General features: G+C 38.1%; 1 protein-coding gene across 11 annotated transcripts in view; it reads left to right on the top strand.

The window, feature by feature from the left end:
* Window positions 1-231: 231 nt before the first annotated feature.
* The window catches only part of LOC135758134 (band 4.1-like protein 1), a 142,413-nt gene continuing 121,748 nt past the window's right edge, over window positions 232-20,896 (top strand). For 8 of the 11 annotated variants that reach the window (XM_065272995.2, XM_065272993.2, XM_065272992.2 and 5 more), the window contains exon 1: window positions 232-426. The gene's annotated coding sequence lies outside the window, so the exon portion shown is untranslated. The remainder of the gene's footprint in view (window positions 427-20,896) is intronic. The other 3 variants (XM_065272998.2, XM_065272996.2, XM_065272988.2) reach the window with 2 other exon arrangements.

Below are 20,896 nucleotides of genomic sequence, written 5' to 3'. Positions count from 1 at the left end.
TCCAAAACAACTTCCTATAGCATATTCCTAGAGATCTCATTCAAGCACATGTCGAAACAGCTCTCTCTCTCTCTCTCTCTCTCTCTCTCTCTCTCTCTCTCTCTCTCTCTCTCTCTCTCTCTCCTCTCCCTCTCTCTCTCTCTCTCCCTCTCTCCCTCTCTCCCTCTCTCTCTCTCTCTCTCTCTCTCTCTCTCTCTCTCTCTCTCTCTCTCTCCCTCTCTCCCTCTCGCTCTCGCTAACCCTCCCAGTAATGTCCCACCCTTCACCCGAGCTCTGTTGCTCTCAGTCACTGTAGCTCACCCGTACGATCGGTGCTTTACCGAGAAACAGTCGACCGGATCTGGGCGGGACCGAATCGACTCCAGTGCGCTTCATTACTCACCAAACCTCCATGATCCACACCTGGACGAGCGCTTGACAGGTCAGGTGAGTGACTGAATGCGCGCCTACGCGTATAGCGCAATGTTTCACTGCGTTTATTGATCTGAAGTGTCATCCGTTTGTCAGTGATCGTGCTTCGTGTCTGACGGTAGAGAAGAAACAGATATTATGTAGTAATGTTATGTCAAAGAGAAATACAGGTGATTTTGGTTGGTCGCTGCAATGGACATCTGAACGCAAACATTTTAGTCATGCGCAACACCAGAAGACGATTCCTTGTTTCACTTCAAGTGCGCGCACAGTTTATACACGCTTAAAGCAGTACAGCCTTATGTTGACATTCTAGTCGACTGCATCGTAAATAAAAGACAGATTAAAAAAGCATTAAAAGAGATCTGGTAGTGAAGCAATAGCTGGAGGGTGTATTAAAGCGCAGTCACAGGACATCCAGTTTGCGGCTGTCACTGACTGATGCATGACGAGAGAAGGCGATCGCAATAATTTCATACTGTTATATAGATACCGATTTATAGATATTACACTGTTATAATGATTCATATCAGTCGCAACAGTAAGAGCTTTAAATGTGGCTTTAAATGAACGGCCGGGTATGTCTGTCATTACATTACATTGCATGACGCGTCATGTACAGTAGCCCAATGCACCTGACTGATCGAAATGTCATAGCCTTACATTCTCAACTGAACATGCAAATATAGTTACCCGGCATTATTTTTTATTTTGTGCATCACTTTGGGTGGTTTGTGTTGGAATGCTGTATGTATTAAAACTGAATAGAAGAGGGTTCATCGCACGTTTACTGTATTGCTATTGCTTGTAGGCGATCGGGCTTTTTTATGCTGTTATGCATTCAGATCACATGCGTTAGATCTTGATCTACAGCTAGAAGGATGTTTAAATGACCATCTCATTGTTGAAGAGATGTATAAAGATTCCTCTCTCTGGGGAATTTATCCCCAATATAGGAAATTTGTGTCATATATTTAGTGGATTTTTTTATCTTTGCTTGAAATGCGTAAGCATCAAATTATCAATTGAATTGCACAGTTGCAAGATTTAAAGCATGTTGGTGTGGTTTCATTGATCCTGTTCCTTAATGTGCTGCTCCTCCTTTCATACCAATGGGTGATGCATTTTTTTGTGTTGTTAGTGATTTCCTTCTATAGGTTTGTAGATGATTTGGCAGATATCAGTATCTGCATTTTTACATTTTCATGGATTTTGCACAATGCAATATTGATTTTGTTGGTACGTGTGCTTTCTGGGAATTCTTGGCGTTGCTAGCACCTCTAGGTCTTCGCAGACCTGGTGGATGGGATGGCAGATATAATGTTTAAATTAAATATAGAATTTGTTTAAATGGATACTACTTTATCTTTTAAACAGAAAATCATATGCATTAATCTTTTACAAGGATGTTGGTGGTTTGGGAAAATATGTTTTGTCTAGTGGGTTCATCTCAAAATAGCCAAATATGGGCTGATTTATAAGCTAGGCCAGTGGCCACAAAACATGCCTTTCACTACTAGTCATGCTGTCTCTAATGGCAGCTTTAGATTCATAATTTTTTTTAATCATACTCCTCGGTTTAACTGTCAGCCCCAATAGGACTTTTCAATTCCAAGCCTTATCATAAAATTTGCATAGTCTACGTATGTGTTTCTCCCCAGCATGACTGTCAGAAATGCACTTTGAGGGGCTACGCATGCAGTGTATCGAGCAGATTATTTACAACCCATACAGAGTGACCAAGATACATGCAAACCAATTTGAGTGTTTACGCTAGCGCTGCATGTGACATCTCCCTCTTGAACAGTTACAAACACCCTGAGGGGTTGCAAGTTCAGTCAGGCGTCATATAGAGTGCAACACAGCAAAACAAGTTCAACTGAAAGTATGTAAGCCTTTGGGAGTGTGCTGTTATTACTTAGAGAGTTTATAAACTTAGTTGGTTTATTTAGGTCTTGTTACAATTCACACAAGTGCAGGAACTGTAACAAGGAACGACAGACCGTGACTTTGTGTAAACATTTTTGTGTTAAGAAAGCATAACTTCTGCTCTCTACTTTAATCCAACAACAAAATAACTGGCATGCCAAGAATGTCTGTGCCAATTACACAGCTGTTCTTGCAACACTACAGTGTTTGTGTGTGTGTTGTTTTTTTTTTAAAGGATTTCTCACAAAAATAGCATGTTTCATTTTTTATTATCTCTACTGTGGCTGTAATTTGACTTGGCAAACCTTCTGCACATACACATAGCTATAATATCTGGCAGAAATTTGGCATCGTCGAGTATGCAAGGCAGCACTGTACTGTATTCATATTTCTCAAGCATTCGGCTTATGGTGTTTAAACCCTCAACCCAAAGTATTAATCTTTTGCAATAAATTTAGCTCAAACAACCTAATGTACAGACTCCATTTAAACATTATTTTATAGATATTTCAGTGTGATTAGTATTATTTCTTTATTTAGATGGCCCTTTGACCTACACAATTACATCATTGGAATATTTGCACATTTGCTGAATAGTGATTCAGACAGATACTGTGCGTTGATTCTTACACGAGCAGGCAGAGCACAAACGCATGCTGACCATCATGACAACAAAGCGACTCTGATGTGACATTTCATGTACCCTGTTCATTCGTGAAAGCATTGGTATTTTTCAAATGTGAAAATGCAAATGTAGTTCCATTTTAAACATATATTTAGTTTTGCCTTTTATGGTGGTGGATGCTGATTTTTTTCATTTGTTCGTGTTAGATATATGACTGCATCTATCAGGCCACGCTGTGATTATTAAAGTGTTTTGTGTTTGTGCTGTGAACAACAGATATCGCTTCAGATGTTATTTAGCCATCACACTTATTTAAATCAGAAGCCACAGATTGTTTTAATGAATTACACAATCATAAAAGACGGTTCTGATTATGTATGCATACTCCTTCAAATAAAAAGGGTCTTTTTAAAGGTAACTGCTATTGCTCAGTAATAGTGCAAGAGAATTAAGTTCTTATTTACGGGTCAACTTTGTCTCAGATGCTTCTTCCAAAATTCCTTTGGAGAAATAGACATAAATGTTAATTTGCAAAGCTCAGATATTTTAGCAATGTAAAATATTAATGAGAAATAGTCAAGATCTATAAGATGATGTTAGGTTTTTTTTAAATTTCTCTAGAGGAGACAGGCGGGTGATGGGTGGTCTCCATTTAACCTAATTGTCATCTAGGAGAAGCAATTCCAAAAAAATGATCATCTTGCTTTATGTATTTTTAAATATTGCATTTGAAAGATGCTCTTATCGAAAGCAACTTACAGTGCATTACAAGGTATACATTTTTATCAGTAAGTGTGTTACCTGGGTTTGAACCCATGACCTTGTACTGTAAATGCAACTGAGCTATACAAGAACATTTCCCCATTCAAGAGAAATAACGTCTTTCGGATGAGACGTTAAACCAAGGTCCTGACTCTCTGTGGTCATTAAAAATCCCAGGATGTCCCGGCATCCTGGCCAAACTTGCCCATTGGCCTACTAATCATCCCTCAATCTAATTGGCTATATCACTCTGTCTCCTCTCCACTAATAAGCTGGTGTGTGGTGGGCATTCTGGCGCAATATGGCAGCCGTCGCATCATCCAGGTGGATGCTGCACATTGGTGGTGGTTGAGGAGATTCCCCCGTTTATAGGTAAAGCGCTTTGAGTACTGAGAAAAGCGCTATATAAATGTAAGGAATTAATTTATTAATTTATTAACGTTCTGTCTGAAAAGTGATGTGTTCTTTCTAAAGTCAGCTTTCTTTCTTCTCAAAAGTTGTCCTAAATTATTTTGGTTCTTTTCTAATGTGGTGCATCATCAAAGCTTTCACATATCAGATTTGGACTTACAGTCTGTACCGGGAGAGAAAAGACTTGTGAACTCAAAATGGCCCATAGAGACTTTGGTAAATGCAGGAGACAGCCGTGACAGCTGAAGCTTGAGTGACAGCACAGTCTCTTTCTCTTATCTCAACGTCAAAGTCTCGGCTCATGGCTCTGTCCCTACAGATCCTGCGTATGCCTCCAAGACAGTTTGAACAGTTCAATCTCATTGCAAGTATTTTACGACGTGGTTAATTCATGCGACCACATTTGTACGTTTTTGGACGATTTGTGATGCAGATTTAACCACTGTGATGTTGGGGTTAGGTGTAGGGTTTCATTTCTGCTTTCTAATAATCATACATTTTGGTACGATTCACTTTGTACAAATTCATATGAATTAGGCAACTCGTAAATACATACACTTTCCCATGAGATCAAACTGGGAATGGGTTCATGGGAAAATTTTCTGTCACCTGCGTTTGATGAAAATAAATAAAAACACTGATTTATGAAACAAATGATCTACATAAACATTTCCTAGAATGGTTAAATTGTTGATAGGTTAAATTAAGATATTCTCTATACAGTTTACACTTAAGCAATGTAATGTGACCATGTCTGTATTAACATGACTGTGTTTACCTATTAGCATAAGCCTGCAGGTTAAAAACTGCAGGTAATTCAACCTGATCTCATGGGAATATGTATTTTACAAGTTGGTTAATTTGTATAATACAAAGTGAATTGTACAAAAACATGGATGACACCCCACCACGCAGTGGCGCCCCCAGGATTGTTTTCATGGGGGGGCACAAAGGGGCCAGCACAAATCTTAGGGTGGCACAATTAAAAAATGTATTATGCCTGAATCTAATGGTCAACAGTTTTCCCTTTGCTTTTAATACTTGGAGTATAGTTATTCTTATTTATTACTAGTATATGATTTACTAGAGACAAATAAAAATTGCAAGTAATTTAAAGATCAGATGGTGGAATAGTATTAATCTATCAAAGATGAGTATCAACCGATCACCGTTTGAATTGTGTATTTAAAATACATTATTTTATTAAACTATACAATGAGTTATATCCAGTGTTATCCAGTTAACATACTCTAATTAAATGAGTGACATACTTTAGTCCTTAACACGTCTCTAGTCTTAAGTTTTCTCGACGTGGGCACCAATCTTACCTCTCTCTCTCTCTCTCTCTCTCTCTCTCTCTCTCTCTCTCTCTCTCTCTCTCTCTCTCACACACACACACACACACACACACACACACACACACATTCTGGTTTCCATGTTTTGTGGGGACATTCCATAGACGTAATGCATTTTATACCATACAAACTGTATATTCTATTCCCCTTACCTGCCCCATTCCCTAACCCCAACCATCACAAAAACCTTTCTTGTACCTTAGATTTTTAATAAACATCATCTTGTTTGATTTATAAGCTTGTTTCCTCATGGGGACATCAAAATGTCCCCACAAGGTCACAAAAACACTGGTATTCCTATCTTTGTGGGGACAATTGGTCCCCACAACGTGATAATTACCAGGTACACACACACACACACACACACACACACACACACACACACAAAGACGCGTTTGAAGGGAAAAGCGCGTGTTTTCGGCATTTGCGCAGCCCATTTCGCGTCATTCGCATCCTCCCTTGCAAGGACGCGTCTGTCTGATTGCGTCTTTGCATTGACTTTGTATGTAATCTACTCGCGCAAATCGTTGAACTTGCGTTTGGTGATTATGCCCCATAATGAATGGAAACACATTATTCCCTTCGCGGCACCGCAGGCAGCAAGTGCACACGCACAAGCGCAGCAGGTACACTGGCAAGAGTAGAGCGAGACCTTCAGCCTATGTGCCGGGCAGGGGCGTCATGCACCATTTTTTTAAGGGGGCACAGTGCATACACAGACATATTATAGATTCTTCAGTCTTTTCCATGGCATACATTTCTAACAATCTGAGCGCCCCATGCTTTCATGCAAAAACCTTCAAAATAAATGTGTTGACTAACTTTTATATCAAATACTATTCAATCGGAATAATGACATATTGGCATCATATTTACATCTGAAACGGCATGTTTTGTTTATTTACGTTTTGTTTAATGACTTTAATTGTGTCATTAATGCATTTTGCAAAACAACTGCATTATCCTATGAAATTAATGTCATTTTAAATCCATAAAGTATATAAACAACGAAAATGACATAAGCTATAGCCACATGATTGGTTTTAATGTTCAATAACGATTTAAAAAAATATGTTTAGATAAAATTATTAGAGGAACGGACTTTTGCATTAAATGTTACCTCGTATGTGAGCATGTGTGATTCCGCGCTCCCGTGCCCGTGAACTCTGGCGAACTTTGCCGTTGCACCAAGAAGATGAATCTAGAAATCTCTACTAATATAACGTCGAGACCGTCACATTTTAAACTATACATTTTCTACACAGAGGAGGTTAACTGCACATTACCGTCCTGGGGTTTGGAAATGTTGTGAGTGTTTCTTAGACGTTTTAATTCCTCAGAAAGCCAAAGGCAACAGCAAAGCTCGTGAGTGCTCTCAGACGCTGATGACGCCAGAACAAAGAAATCTAACATGATCAAAACGGCGAAAATCTCCGAAAAGTGACAAGGATGCAGCACAGAATTGATTATATTGCGCATATTAAACAGATTAAAAGACAAGTAACAGATTAATGGATGCTTCTGTGATTTTGAGGTTGCATGCAAAATCCAGTTGGCTCAAAAACCGAGGGTCAGTTTGAATGGGCATGACGTCTCTGGTGCCCCAGCCCAATTTAAACCCTTACAGTGATTAAGCTTGGAACAATATGCTTTATATAACCTATAATTAACTGAGTTTTACTTAGTAGTTTGTGAGTTTCTTCTGTAATGCATCCAATGGCTGAACAGGAGCGAACAGGACGTCACGTGTACGTCACATGGATGGCAGTGCGGCTGCGCATACTCACGGCTTTGCGGGTAAAGGTGAGGGGAGGGGTTAAGATCGTATTCTATTTAACACATTATACAAATGCATATTATTTTTTTACATAGTGCTTTTAGTGTACATTTTAATGAATACATATTACTACTATTATTTAAATATAAAAATCTCAACAAAATTTTTTTTTTTTTAAATCTCATTCTGTTTGGGGGGGCCACTGGGGGGGCCAGTGACTTTTATGGGGGGGGGGCGCGGCCCCCCCTGGCCCCCCCTTGGGGGCGCCACTGCCACCACGGATCTCGCCTCTAAAACCAACATCACTGGGATAAAAGCAGATCATAAAAAATGTATAAATGTGCTGTACAAATTAAGTAAGGGATAATCCACGGCCAGCCATGCATTAAAGGGTTTTAATGCACGACGTAGAGGCGAAGAACCACCCGACGCGTAGCGGAGGGTGGTTGCCTCTGCGAAGTGCATTAAAACCCTTTAATGCATGGCTAGCCGTGGATTATCCCGCTTATACCTTGGTTATTTGCCAAGTTAAAGCTGTAATTAATGTTTACAGTGTAATTTTAACCGACAGGTAAAAAATGACGGTCATCTTCTTAAGTTAAGGCTCGCACTCCGTCCGCTTTAAATAAAGTAGTGCCATTGTATTGCATTTATTTAAATGAATTATCATATTTATTTAAATTCATTAAATAATTTATGAATGACAGCCAACACTGACAGTGACAAGGCAATCTTTATTTGAACTAATCACTTATTTAAATGAATTATGTAAAGTGTGAAATAAAACCGACGTCTCTAACCACGATTACTATATTAGGACACATTACATTTATTGAAATGGATTAAATTAAATGAAAACAAAAATCAAACAGTTGGAAATCTCTCTCTCGCTCTCTCTGCAAGTGTAACTGTGTTACTATGGTTACCAATGTTTATAGTAGTGGATTAATTTCTAACTTTGATCAAACTGACTGGAACTACCTGTGCGTTAAACGGTTTTAATGCACACCTTCCAGCCAATCAGAATCGAGTATTTAAACAGACCATGGTATAATATGAATTAGCCACCTCATAATACATATATTGCTATGATTACTCAACACAATCTCATAGCAATTTGCATATATTTTATGAGATGATAAATTCAGTACTTTTGCCCTGTGATGTTGGGGTAAGGGGCATGTTTAAGTTAATTTTTTAATCAAGTAATTGTACATTTTGTATTACTCTCATTGTACTGATTCATACAAAAATCGCCACTACGTAAAACAGGTATATTCTCCTGTGAAATCACGTACATTTCAATGAAGGCAACAGTTCATTTTTTAACAGAAAGTATATAAATAGGCATGACAAGAAGTGTACCATAATCGTTAAGTGTGTGACTAGTAGTTTCTTATGTCACAAATTATGCCAAAAAGTATGCTGCTGTAGTTCAAAACAAGATGCATTAAAGACTGCTTTTGGTAACAAAGAGGCAGGAGGTGCAGGACAGTTACGAAAAGAGAGAGTAAAAGTAATATAGTTACCAATGTGGTAATCCATACCTAGAATATGACCTCTGCATTTAACCCATCTAGTGAATAGTGAACACAAGCACAGCAAGTTGTGAACACACAACAGGAGCAGTGGGCAGCTATCACTTTAGCGCCCAGGGAGGAATTGGGGTCAATGTGCCTTGCTCATGGGCACCACAGTCGCACCCCGACAGTCGTGAGGCCAAACTGGAAACTCTCAGTGAGGCTACAACTGCCCCAGTAGGGTCAGAGGACACGACTGAAGTGATTATATCAGTCTCTGTCCACTGAGAAAAATCCTTAATTTGTATCAGTGATTACTTTGGCGAGGCTATACAATGTAGTATATCATCTCAGTGTTGTTCTGGGTGTATATCAGCACTTTTGGAACATCTGCAAGCAATTTTATGTACATAGTTTGATGGATTTTCATGTAAAACAGGATATTCATTGAAAATTACTGGGCTTGGATTCATTCTGTATTTGACAGTCATTGCGAGAAGTGGGTGTTGCCGCAATAGAAACAGGTATTAAGATGGGAGCAGCTGGAATATCGGAGATAACATTCATTTATTTCAGAGGAAAAATATTATGATGAAAGATTACAAAGACAAACCCTTCTTTTTATATGGGGCACTGATGCACAATGCAGTAAAGAGGAGTAAAGAACAAATAATCTGTTTAAGTATTCGATTTATAGTTCATGCTCATTTACTATAAATAAATAACAAATAGTCTGAAAAATTTTGAACATTTCAAAAATGCCCTTATTTTTGCCTCTGTAAAAGTGGCAAATATTTGTATGTGTGAGCCATTGTGAACTTGGGAGATGAGCGGCAAGTATTTGCAACTCAAATTAAACGTGTTTGACATGAAGCTCAAGACTCTGAGCACCTGTGGTTATGCTGCCTATGGCGTATGCTGGGGGAGTTTTTTTTAAATGTACCATAGGCTTTAGTCCTCATAAGTACTGTATGCTGTCTAAATGCACTGATACACTTAAAGCACTAAAGTGCTGTAAATGTACTGAATCAGTCATTATGTGAGTGCTTTTTAAATCTGTGGCCATGTTCTATAATGCAGGTTAGTGGAAGTGAAAGATTCAGGGTCTAGTGGGAGTTTGTGTAAAGTGAAATGAAATGAGACGAATATGAGAACTGTCTGTCTCTCTAGCTCTGTGGCTATGTCCACACTGTGTTTGTTTTTAGTAAGGCATATATATACACCATTTACAATCAGGCATTTGGTAGATGTTTTTTGTCCTGAAACAACTTACAGTGCATTACAAGGTATTTTTATCAGCAAATGTGTTTCCTGGGATTCAAACCCATGACCTTTTACACCGTTAACTCTATGCTTTACCAACAAGCTACACAGGAACACTGTGAACCATACAGTGCACCAGAAAATGATATACACCAGGGGTCTTCAACGTTTTTTGGGTCGGGGACCCCTTAGATAAAAGAGCCATGGAGCAGGGACCCCCTAATACTAAATGTGTAAAACAAAGATATTTAAGTAAGCAGTAAGGTACGAGAGTCTGCCTTTACTCCACTTTGCGTTGTGCCTAATACGAAAAGTACAACCGATCACCAATCAGAATCAAGGACTGGAACTGTTTTATAAATAGAAACAAACCATATTGTCACACAGCCATACTATAATAAATTGCATAATTTTTTTGTTTAAGTAGATTTCGTTTTTTATATTCCTATAATAATAATAATAATAATAATAATAATATATTATTTTAAGGTATTTGCAGTGTAATATATTTTCATTTTACTCTGAATTGGACAAGGGCTTTCAGTTTATAAAGAAGACTGATCATGGTGAATGGCACAAAGACTGTCTATTCTGGTGGAGATAGAGGTTGTGCTACTTTATAATTTTGAGGTCTGTTGCCTTTCTCGTGTATCATCATTGTCACGAGTTTAAGTAACGCAGGTTTATTTTCTGTATAGCTTCATATCAGACTCGGGAGAACAACATGCAACGAGTCCGAGCGCATCTCTTTGGGTAACCTTTTTGAGAGGCGGATTTCAACCTGACTATGAATCTTGCACAAAGCACCATCACGGCGCGCGTTTCATTAATTTTTAAATGCGAGCGATACTTTTGTCACAGTTTAAAATGCAGACGCGGTGTGGTGTCATTTGCCTGTTGAATTAGCGCTTTAAATATGAACTGCGTGAAACAGCCGTCCAAGTTCAGAAATATAGATGAGACATCATGTCACACTGATTCTAAAATGACATTCTGAAAGAAAGACACACATAAGATTTACCTGTTTTATGATGACTTTTCTGTCGCTACTGCTGCTTCCTGAGTGGACATTTATAATCTTTAGATATTTTATTTTGATCCGCTCGCTAAACTGAATGCGCGCCTTTAAACCTATGCGGCCACGCACGTGCACAACTTAAAGGGGACATGCAACGTTTTGTACATATATTTTACGTTTTAAGCAAAAAATAGCTTGTTGTTGAACATCATTTGGCGGACCCCCTGCAGTTCCGTCACGGACCCCCTGGGGGCCGCGGACCCCCGGTTGAAGACCCATGATATACACTATCGCTAAATCCTAGTGGACTTAATAATGCAGTAAGAACAATATCGTTTTTTGTGTATTCTGTCATGTTGTTAGCTTAGCAACACTACTACATCAGACTCTATGGTAAAATCAATCGTTAGTTTTAGTGAACTTCACGAGGATGACTATTTAAGTTTCAGATCAGTCAAATGAAGTTTCATCTAAGTTAGCATTCAGCCTGTGTAGGCAGGAGACAGTAAGACAGCTTACTGGGTTTTGGAGCACTGACAGTTTGTTATGATGATCTTCTTGTAGAAATTTCTGAGCCGATAGCACAGGCTGTGCCTCTCTTGAAGTGAGGTTTAGAGATATCCATGTCATGGTTGCATATTAATGGAAATGAATGACTATAATGTTGAATAATAGCAGTCATAAACGTATAATGATTTATTAGGGATGCATATTAAAAAACATGCGTCTCCTTTGGCTTTCACCGTATGTATTATGTAGGCATACTCCTAAATGCAAAGCTTCTTCCCTACAGTAGATCACCCTGTACATTTATTCAACAAACTGTTGTATTGTAAATACTGTACATGGATTAGGGTTGCTCCCACCCAAAGACCAAAACTAGCTTTTAGTTCACCTTCAAGACTTGCTATAGCAGTCACTGAGAAACTTGTTGGGGTGGTTTCCCGGACAGGGATTAGCTTTATCCAGGACTAGACCTTAGTTTAATTAGGATAGTTTTAACAAACATGCTTTAGTAAAAACATTACTTATGTGCATTATGATGTAAAACAAAGGGCACTGATGTATTTTAAGATATGTCAGAGCAAGTTGTTTTCAGTTTGGACAGCTCTTACATTTATTTTAGTCTAGGACTAGTCTAATTCCTGTCTGGGAAACCGCCCCGTTGTGTTGTTATGATGCCACAATAAGGTATGAACATTACGTTATTTAATATTCTTAAATCGTTATTCATATAAGGGATCATTAACATATAAAGATTTTGAATATATACTAGCAAATAAATCAAAGAGATTAATTCAAAGAGATGACCTTGACTGACATTGTGGTACAAAATAAAGTGTTACATACTTTTAGTATTAAATGCTCCTTGTCATCTTTATATGACGAGTTGTTGAAACGCACCAGTGTTGTATTATGTTCTACTAGTATTCCATCATTCTGGATAGACAAATACATCCGTTTCATTTGCCCTTGTGTGAAAGGGGCCTGCCAATGCAAATAAAAGTCCAACAAAGAGCTCTGTTGTGGGATCTGATGAAAGGGAACACAGAGTCAGCTTATCTGATTTAATGTGAAGAGGGAAAGACTTTCCAGGATCAAGTCTGTTTGCCAAGTGCTATCATAGGCAGATGGCTGATGATGGAAGACTCATTTCACAAGCTAGGTGTCCGTTCAGATCAGAGATCCCAGTCTGCAAGCACCTGAATTTACTCGGTCCTGAATGATTCAGTGTTTTGATTCAATTTTGTGTCTTAAATGTATAAATCCACCCAACAAGTTCAATTTATAAATCCACCCAACAAGTTCAAATCTTTCCATACAGTGCTAGTACTCTAGCCTAAAAATGACCAAAAGATTATCAAAGAACCTTTAAAACAGTCTATACTATACATCTAGTCCTGCTCCTTATAGGTCCAGTGTTTAACTCCAAACCTAATCAAACACAACTGAACAAGCAAAACAAGGTCTTCAGGATTACTTAGAAATGACAGAAAGGGTGGAGTTAAACTCTACAGTATAGCAGCTCATTTGGACCAGGTATAGAAATCTATACTGTTATCATCCATTGCTTTGGATGCTAATGGTTATAGTTATCATCATAGTCATATAGAAAGACTTCTAAAGCTATATGAAATTGGTCATCAATCAAACTGAAGTTTTTCTGCTTTTAGCTCTCAATCTCGGTTTCAACCCACAAAACAATTGCATTTTGGTATCACCTACTCCAAACCTGGTGCAGCATGTCACTTATTTAATCCAATCAGGATTTTAGATAGTAAGTAGCTTCATTATTTTTGCGTTTATGGTGCTTGACAGATGTGTTCACTGTAGAAAAGAGCATGTTGCATGGAAAAATAACAGCATGTATTGTATTGAAATAACATGTGAGTGAGTAAATAATGACAGGGTTTAGATCTTTCGTTCTCTACCTGTAGAGACATCTACAATTTTAATGTCAGATTTTTGCCAATATATTAATTCCTAATTTTCAGTTTTTTACTTAAACTATGTTTTCATGTTTTAAAGCTCATTCAAGACTTTTGGACGGATATGTAAAGCGCGAAGCACTGAACAAATGTTGCTGATTAGGGGACATTTTGGCGCTTCGTTGTCATGGAAATTATAGGAGATGAATGGCTGATGATGATCATAAGAGCCAATCACAATTCTTTTTATTCACCGTATTGTTTTATTCATTTCGCATATGCTTTTTTCAAAACAATAGTCCAGTCAGTGCATTCAATACAGCATTTTCAGGGTATACAAGTGTGATTTTCCCATGGGAATCTATCTACCCCCATCTTAGGCCCATCTAGCATCATCCAAGCAACCACTCATGAATATCTTGGCATCCACATAGCAACATCCTAGCAACAATTTACAAACCTTAGAAGTTATTAATCTAAGGTCTGTATATTGTTTATAAAAGCCATATTAAACTGTCAGGATTGACAAACATCTTTTCTTTTTGAAACTATGCCCGAAAAAATTGACCTTTATTGGGTTTAGTTTATTTTTTCAGCACATATTGACAGGTCGTTTTCTCTTGTCCTCTATCATGACCTATGAATTGCTGTTTCACTCTGCTGTCTTTTTACTTGACTATTTATAGCAGGATTAAACCTACTGTCTCAGTTGACCCTGCAGCATTATTTGGGCATCTTGTCATGGAGACTATGTCAAGACATTTATTTCTCTGCATTATAAACAAGGATCATACTCCACCCCACGACCATGCGTTTAATAGCTGTTTAAGAGTTCATACTTGATGCAGATGCAGACTGGTGCATTGGTGGAGATGTTACTTTGTCCTTCAGAAGACGCATGGAGCTGCATCCCTCCTCTGTCTCGTACCCGTGAGTCAGCATATTTAGTCTTTTTTCCACCCCTTAAATTCTTATTCGGCATCTCCCTTATCACCTGATGAATAAATCTCACTTTTCCTGAGCTCTTCTGTTGGCTGCGGTCTGTGATGTGTGTTTGTAACTTGAAATGCATTTCTCAATGTCTGTGCTGTGGCTGCATGTTCCTGGATGCTATAAGGAAAAGGCAACACAGACACAGAAGTACACAGTTGGATGCTGGGAAATTCTGAGATGTAATAATAAATTGGACAGTTTCAGATCAGTTCTCAGAGTTGGGTTTGAGTGCACATTTTGTAATTTTGTGTGTGGTTGCTTGTGGTCAGGTACATTAAAAGGGATAGTTCACTAAAAATGAAAAATTCCCGTTTGTTTACCTTCATGTCGTTCAAACCCATTTATGACTTTTTGTCTTCGGAAGAAAAACAGAGATTTAAAAAATGTGTTCAGAAGGTAGATATTATAAAATATAATCCATTATTTTATAAATCGTTTGGATGAACTCTTTAACTACACCCTAAAAATTGTTTGTGGTTTCAACCAACTGTTAGTTAAAATATGGGTTTAAGTTTTAACCGTTGGTTTAAAGGCACAGTATGTAGTAATTTTTTAATAAAATATCCAAAAACCACTTGCACATTGTGATATATTTCATGTTTTCATCATTATTGTTTTGAAAATGTGACCTCTATCAGTGAAAAGTTACATATTGTGCCTTTAAGTTAACTAGAAATGTCCATATTTGATGGGTTGAAACATCCCAGCATTTTTTAGAGTGTAATTGCCTATATTACTTCTTTAAAGAATTTTTATGTTGATCAGTACTGTTATAAATAAATAGATGTTTATTATAATTATTATTACGTTACATTATATTTTATATATTTTATTTGATGATAACTTTATTAATCCCCATTGGGGGAAATTTGGTGTTACAGCAGCTCAGAAGACGTGAAAAAGACAGCAACAATAGTAATAATAATAATGATAATTAACATAATAATAATAAAGTGAAAAAGTATATGAATAAAGAACACCATACACATTTAAATACATAATACAGAATAATGACCGTTGTAGAATAGTAAGTTCTGTGAGGAGCTAACAGTGTTAAATTAAGATGTTGCATTAAAAAGTCTAACTGCAGCTGGAATAAAGGACCTGCGGAAGCGCTCCTTCTTACATTGAGGATGCAGCAGTCTTTTACTAAAGGTGCTTCTCAAGGAGCTTACAGTCTCATACAAGGGGTGAGAAGTGTTACCCATTATAGATTTTAGTCTAGCCAACATCCTCCTTCCCCCTATCTCCTCTATAGTATCCAGAGGGCAGGACATAACAGAGCTGGCCCTCTTCACCAGTTTGTTTAGTTTATTCCTATCCCTTTCAGCACACCCAGCTCCCCAACAGGCCACTGCAAAAAAGATAGTAGATGCCATCACAGAATCATAAAAAGTTTTTAACAAAGACCTGCACACACCGAAAGAACGCAGCCTCCTCAACAGGTGCAGACGGCTTTGGCCCTTCTTGTACAGGACATCTATATTTGTAGACCAGTCTAGTGACTTGTGAAGGTGAACACCCAGGTATTTATATGATTCCACCATCTCAATGTCCACTCCCCGGATGTTCAACTCAATGTCTTTAGTGCAAAGCTGCTCCTTAACACTGATATGCCCAGGATTACACCATCTATTATTCACAAACATTGCAATTCCCCCACCCTTCATCTTACCGCTTTCCTTTGCTTTCCTGTCCGCTCTCACAAGTTGGAAACCATCCAATGTAACTAGTGAGTCCGATGTAAAATCATTCAACCACGTCTCCGTGAAGCACATGACACAGCACTCCCTATATTCCCTCTGCAGCCGAATTAGCCCCGTTAGCTCTTCCATCTTGTTGGGGAGAGATCTCACATTCCCCATAATAACAGACGGGATGCACGGTTTATACCGTCTTTTCCTTTCTCGGCGTTTAACTCCACCTCTGCATCCCCTTCTTCTTCCTTTAAATAATTCCTTCGGGATCTCCTGATTTTTGAGTGAAGAAATCTTGGTATGCCTCAGTGCTAACAGCTGATCATGTGAATAAACAATGGAGCCATGGCCGAATAATTCTCCAGATCGCCACGTTGAGGCCATGTGTATACGCAACAAAGAGTATTCAGAAGAAAAAAAAGAGAAAAACACCAAAGAAAAAAAACAACAAATCAAAAATACGATAAGATTCACGGACATCAGAGCTGCAGTAACAGGCTGCCGCTCACGCAGCGCCATCTTGAGTGTCTTTTTAGACACTCAAGTGTTGATTTAATTTTATAAACATTACGTTGCACTTTTTTATATAAAAAGTGATAAATCACTATCTGATTTTACCACAATTAAGGCTGCTTAAAGCAATAATTCGACAAGGGTTGTGCTGATAGACGATAGTGGGCTTTCATGACGATAGCTGGTGATAGTTATTATTATTATCATTTTAGTTTCACATTAACATGCACATTGTGTGCTTTTCCTTGGATGAGAGGGATTGTGGGATTCACTTTGTGCGAGAGAGCTTGTAACGTGCGTGGATTACTTTTCGCACCCACCTGGACTTCTACTGCTTGTGTCTTGGACTCTTCCATGCACATGAGCTTGTATGCGGCTCTGCCATTTCTTTGCACTAGAGAGGATGTTATGCATGCAGGCAGGGGTTTAAAACCAGCGAGTGTGTTGTTCCTGCTTCCTGGCACACAGGAAATTCAAGAGCGTCTGGGCTTTAATGATGCGCTCAGATTAATGTGGTTTGTCATAAATGATTAAAAATGAAAAAATAAATAAATTAGTAAATTATTGCCCCACCCTCGATCGTGTTTCGGCGATCTCACAAGCTGACGAAAGGATGATCTCACAAAGAGGCATATCGCTCAACACTACATTATATACTATATTCTGTTTTCTATGTACATATGTAATGCAAATATAAAGTCACATTTGGTAATAATAATTCATTCAAAAAAATGTCCAACAACTTGGTGCATTAGTACTGTATGATACATTACTGTATGTGTCCATTTTTGTTGTTGATTTAATTTTATAAACATTACGTTGCACAATAGCAGGATATGAGTGTCTTTATTATACCTTGTGCTCAAATGGAATGTCTACTGAAAGGCCAGCCTCAGCAAACATGTATTATGATGTCTTCGGTCTGTTTATCTGTTAAATTGCACAGTGTTTTCTGTACGAGAGGCTTCTAAGACACAGGCAGAAACTTTTCAAGTGACTCACTGATAATTATGATCTTGAGAGATTCCATCTTGCCACTTTACTGCCACAAAGGTTTGTTAGCAAAGCTTCAAAGGTCCCTCTCGCAGAGCTACACACTGCAAAAACACAGTCTAAAACATCCCAGATTGAATTTCTGCCATGAAGATAAAGGAGTCTGCAGATCAACCGGGGGTCTTTGATTATAACCCACTGTTTCAGCATTTAGGAAAATTTCCCATGAGGGCTTCGTGCTGCTCTCTCTTTTTCTGCGGTCCGTCTGTCTGTCAGTATTACATCTTGGCATGCTCACTATTATTGTTTTATTGAATAAGCATCATAAAATGGATTTGCTTTCATTTCAATTCCCATGAAGTCGAGGAGAGAACACTTTTATGGGAATTTTATCAAATGTGAGCACAGTTTGGCTTTTGAGAGACATATGACTACTCCCTAGCCCTTAGGGATTGCACCACGATCTCTAAACAGGCCAGACTGGTTTGTCCCTGGGTGTAGTGTACTACCATTCCTTCTGTTGGGTTAGATAGGGATCGGATGCGACCTTGCACATTACACGTATGATTTAGTTCTTGTTTGTATTGAGACCTAATGAAAACTTATGTACTTTAATATAACACATTACTGATAATAGTCTACATGTCTTCAGCGTTGGCAGATTATTTGCCCTTTAATGAGGTTATAATTATGTTTCTGACTACATTCATCACAGTGTTTCTGGGATGCGTCACAGATGTGTCATGTGTACATAGTCAATTAATATTTTCAAAGTAATAAGTTTCTTTACCCTTCCCAGAATTAGGAGTAATGCATAAAGGTGTAAGCCGGTAATTGAATTCTTCTACGCCTATGTTCAGAGATGTCTATAAGTAAGCCATTTTGTAGGATTAAAGGCGCTCTAAGCGAATAATGTGCGACGTCACTTCCTGTTGATGTTTGAACTGTTTTCAAACAGACAGAGCGTAGCTAACTCCTCCCCCTCCCCCTCCCTTCCGTGCTTTCATGAACGCGCCCAACCCCCACCCCCAAATCCTTCTTGTCGTTTATTGGCTGGAATACTTTGTTTTGTTTTGTGCTGCTAGGTTTGGCCATTTGTTGATATTGCCGTTTGTGAAGCCTGGGCTGTCTACAGAGATCGCGTTTTTTTACAGTTTGATCAGCAGACAGGCAGCAAGCAGATAGTGAGGAGATGTTTCCGGTATGTAACAAAAAATGTTTTATGGTCTAAAACGCTTCAATTCGCTTAGAGCACCTTTAAAAAAAAATTAAACACTGTTGCTCTGTGACGTTAAAAAAACATCTTTTGTCTGTTGCTGTGACCAGCCTATCAACTCGACCAGTAACGTGAGTTTGAGCAGGACTATGTGTTTGTTTCACCATCAAAAACACTTTAAAGCTTTAGTTCACCCCAGAATGAAAATTTTGTTATTAATTCCCTGATGTCGATCCACAAATGAAGATATTTTTGATGAAATCCAAGAGCATTCTGTGCCCCCATAAACAGCAATGCAACTTACAACTTACAAGGCCCAGAAAGGCAGTAAACCCATTGTTAAACTAGTTTATGTGACTACAGCAATTCATTTTTTGTTTCAAGAAGTGACAAGAATACTTTTATGCTCATACATTGCTGAATTGCGATTTCTAATTTCTAAATACACAGATTCAAGTTTACACTACACAAAGTCACACCAGTGTTGCCAGATTTGAATTTGATTGTGTGTATAAAATTTGGCTTGGGCGGGTATGCAAAATTTGGGCGGGTTTGGGATCAGTTGGGCAGGTTTGAAACATAATTTTTAAAGGATAATTTTTTAACAAAAAACCCAAGTGTGCATGTATTCCATCGGGATGTTACTAAACACACGCCCACTGCATCCTTGCAAGTTAACGTACAACCTGTATTATTGTTCTGCATTTAACGTGAAAGGTAAGCCTATATGAACTCTCGCTTTTACTCACACACCTGTTTATCAGAAGTAAAATACAGGTATAGTATTAATAATTATATGAATAAATTATTATTAACAAATTAGATATTTGAATTATCCCCAAACAATTAAATATATAATTTATATATACGCTGTAAAAGTGCATTTTGCATGTGGCGAGGGGGTATAACGTTAGCTGTATATGTAAACGAGTTACGATATGTTGTCCTTTTGCTATTGTGGTTCTGTAGCTGCTGGTATTAAATCGCTAGCTACAGTATGTTGTATTAACTGTGGCAATTAACATAACTAAATGCTGATCAAAATAAATCAAAATGATGATTAAATATTTAAATATTTTAGTTCGTTTGGGCAGGTTTCGGACATTTTTTTGGCTGGAAACCATCAACTCTATCTGGCAACACTGAACTCATCTCATTAAATCTCATTAAAAATAACCTGTTCTCAATTCCCAACATTTTATAAATAATTGTAACCATATTCATAATACATTATAATCCTTTATGTCCACACCTTTAAAAAGTATAATGCACTGTGGTAACTGTGGTTCCCATTTATTTCCATGAACCTAATGTTGATTCTGAAGTTAACAATGACTTTGTGATGCATAATATATACATGTGTCATACAAAAAAAGTGTCAGTAAAGCTGAATATTTTGACATGGCATAACCCCAAAAATGTGGACATTCGTTTGCCAAGAAGAACACACCCTCAACTTCTTCATTCTGACAGGGTGAGAATGTTTTAATGCAAGTGAGAAACTAAACCAACACAGTCTCACACCCATGGCGTCAATATTTGACGACACTTGACCATGCGTCAATATGTTGACGCGGAGGGTATACCTTTCGCGTCACTTTTTGACGAACTGGGGACTTCAATACTATTAGGTACGCGAAATTAAACAGTTGTCAACTGACATTGGGGTTAGGGATAGGTTTGGGTAGGGATGTCATTATGTAAATCTAACCCTAAACCGACGCGAAAATGGTAGAAAATGGTAAGAAAATAGGAAAGAGAATTTCGCGTACCTGATAGTATTGAAGTCCCCAGTTCGTCAAAAAGTGACGCGAAAGGTATACCCTCCGCGTCAACATATTGACGCATGGTCAAGTGTCGTCAAATATTGACGCCATGGGGTGAGACTGGGTTGACTAAACCGACCCACTGCAATACCTGAAATACAGCTTCAAAAGACTGATTTGAATATCATTTGTTTTAGTCTGTTTTCGCTGTGCTATTG

The sequence above is a fragment of the Paramisgurnus dabryanus genome, chromosome 14 (assembly GCF_030506205.2).
Source record: "Paramisgurnus dabryanus chromosome 14, PD_genome_1.1, whole genome shotgun sequence".
Classification (NCBI taxonomy): Eukaryota; Metazoa; Chordata; class Actinopteri; order Cypriniformes; family Cobitidae; genus Paramisgurnus; species Paramisgurnus dabryanus.
This window is presented reverse-complemented; position numbering and strand designations above follow the sequence as displayed.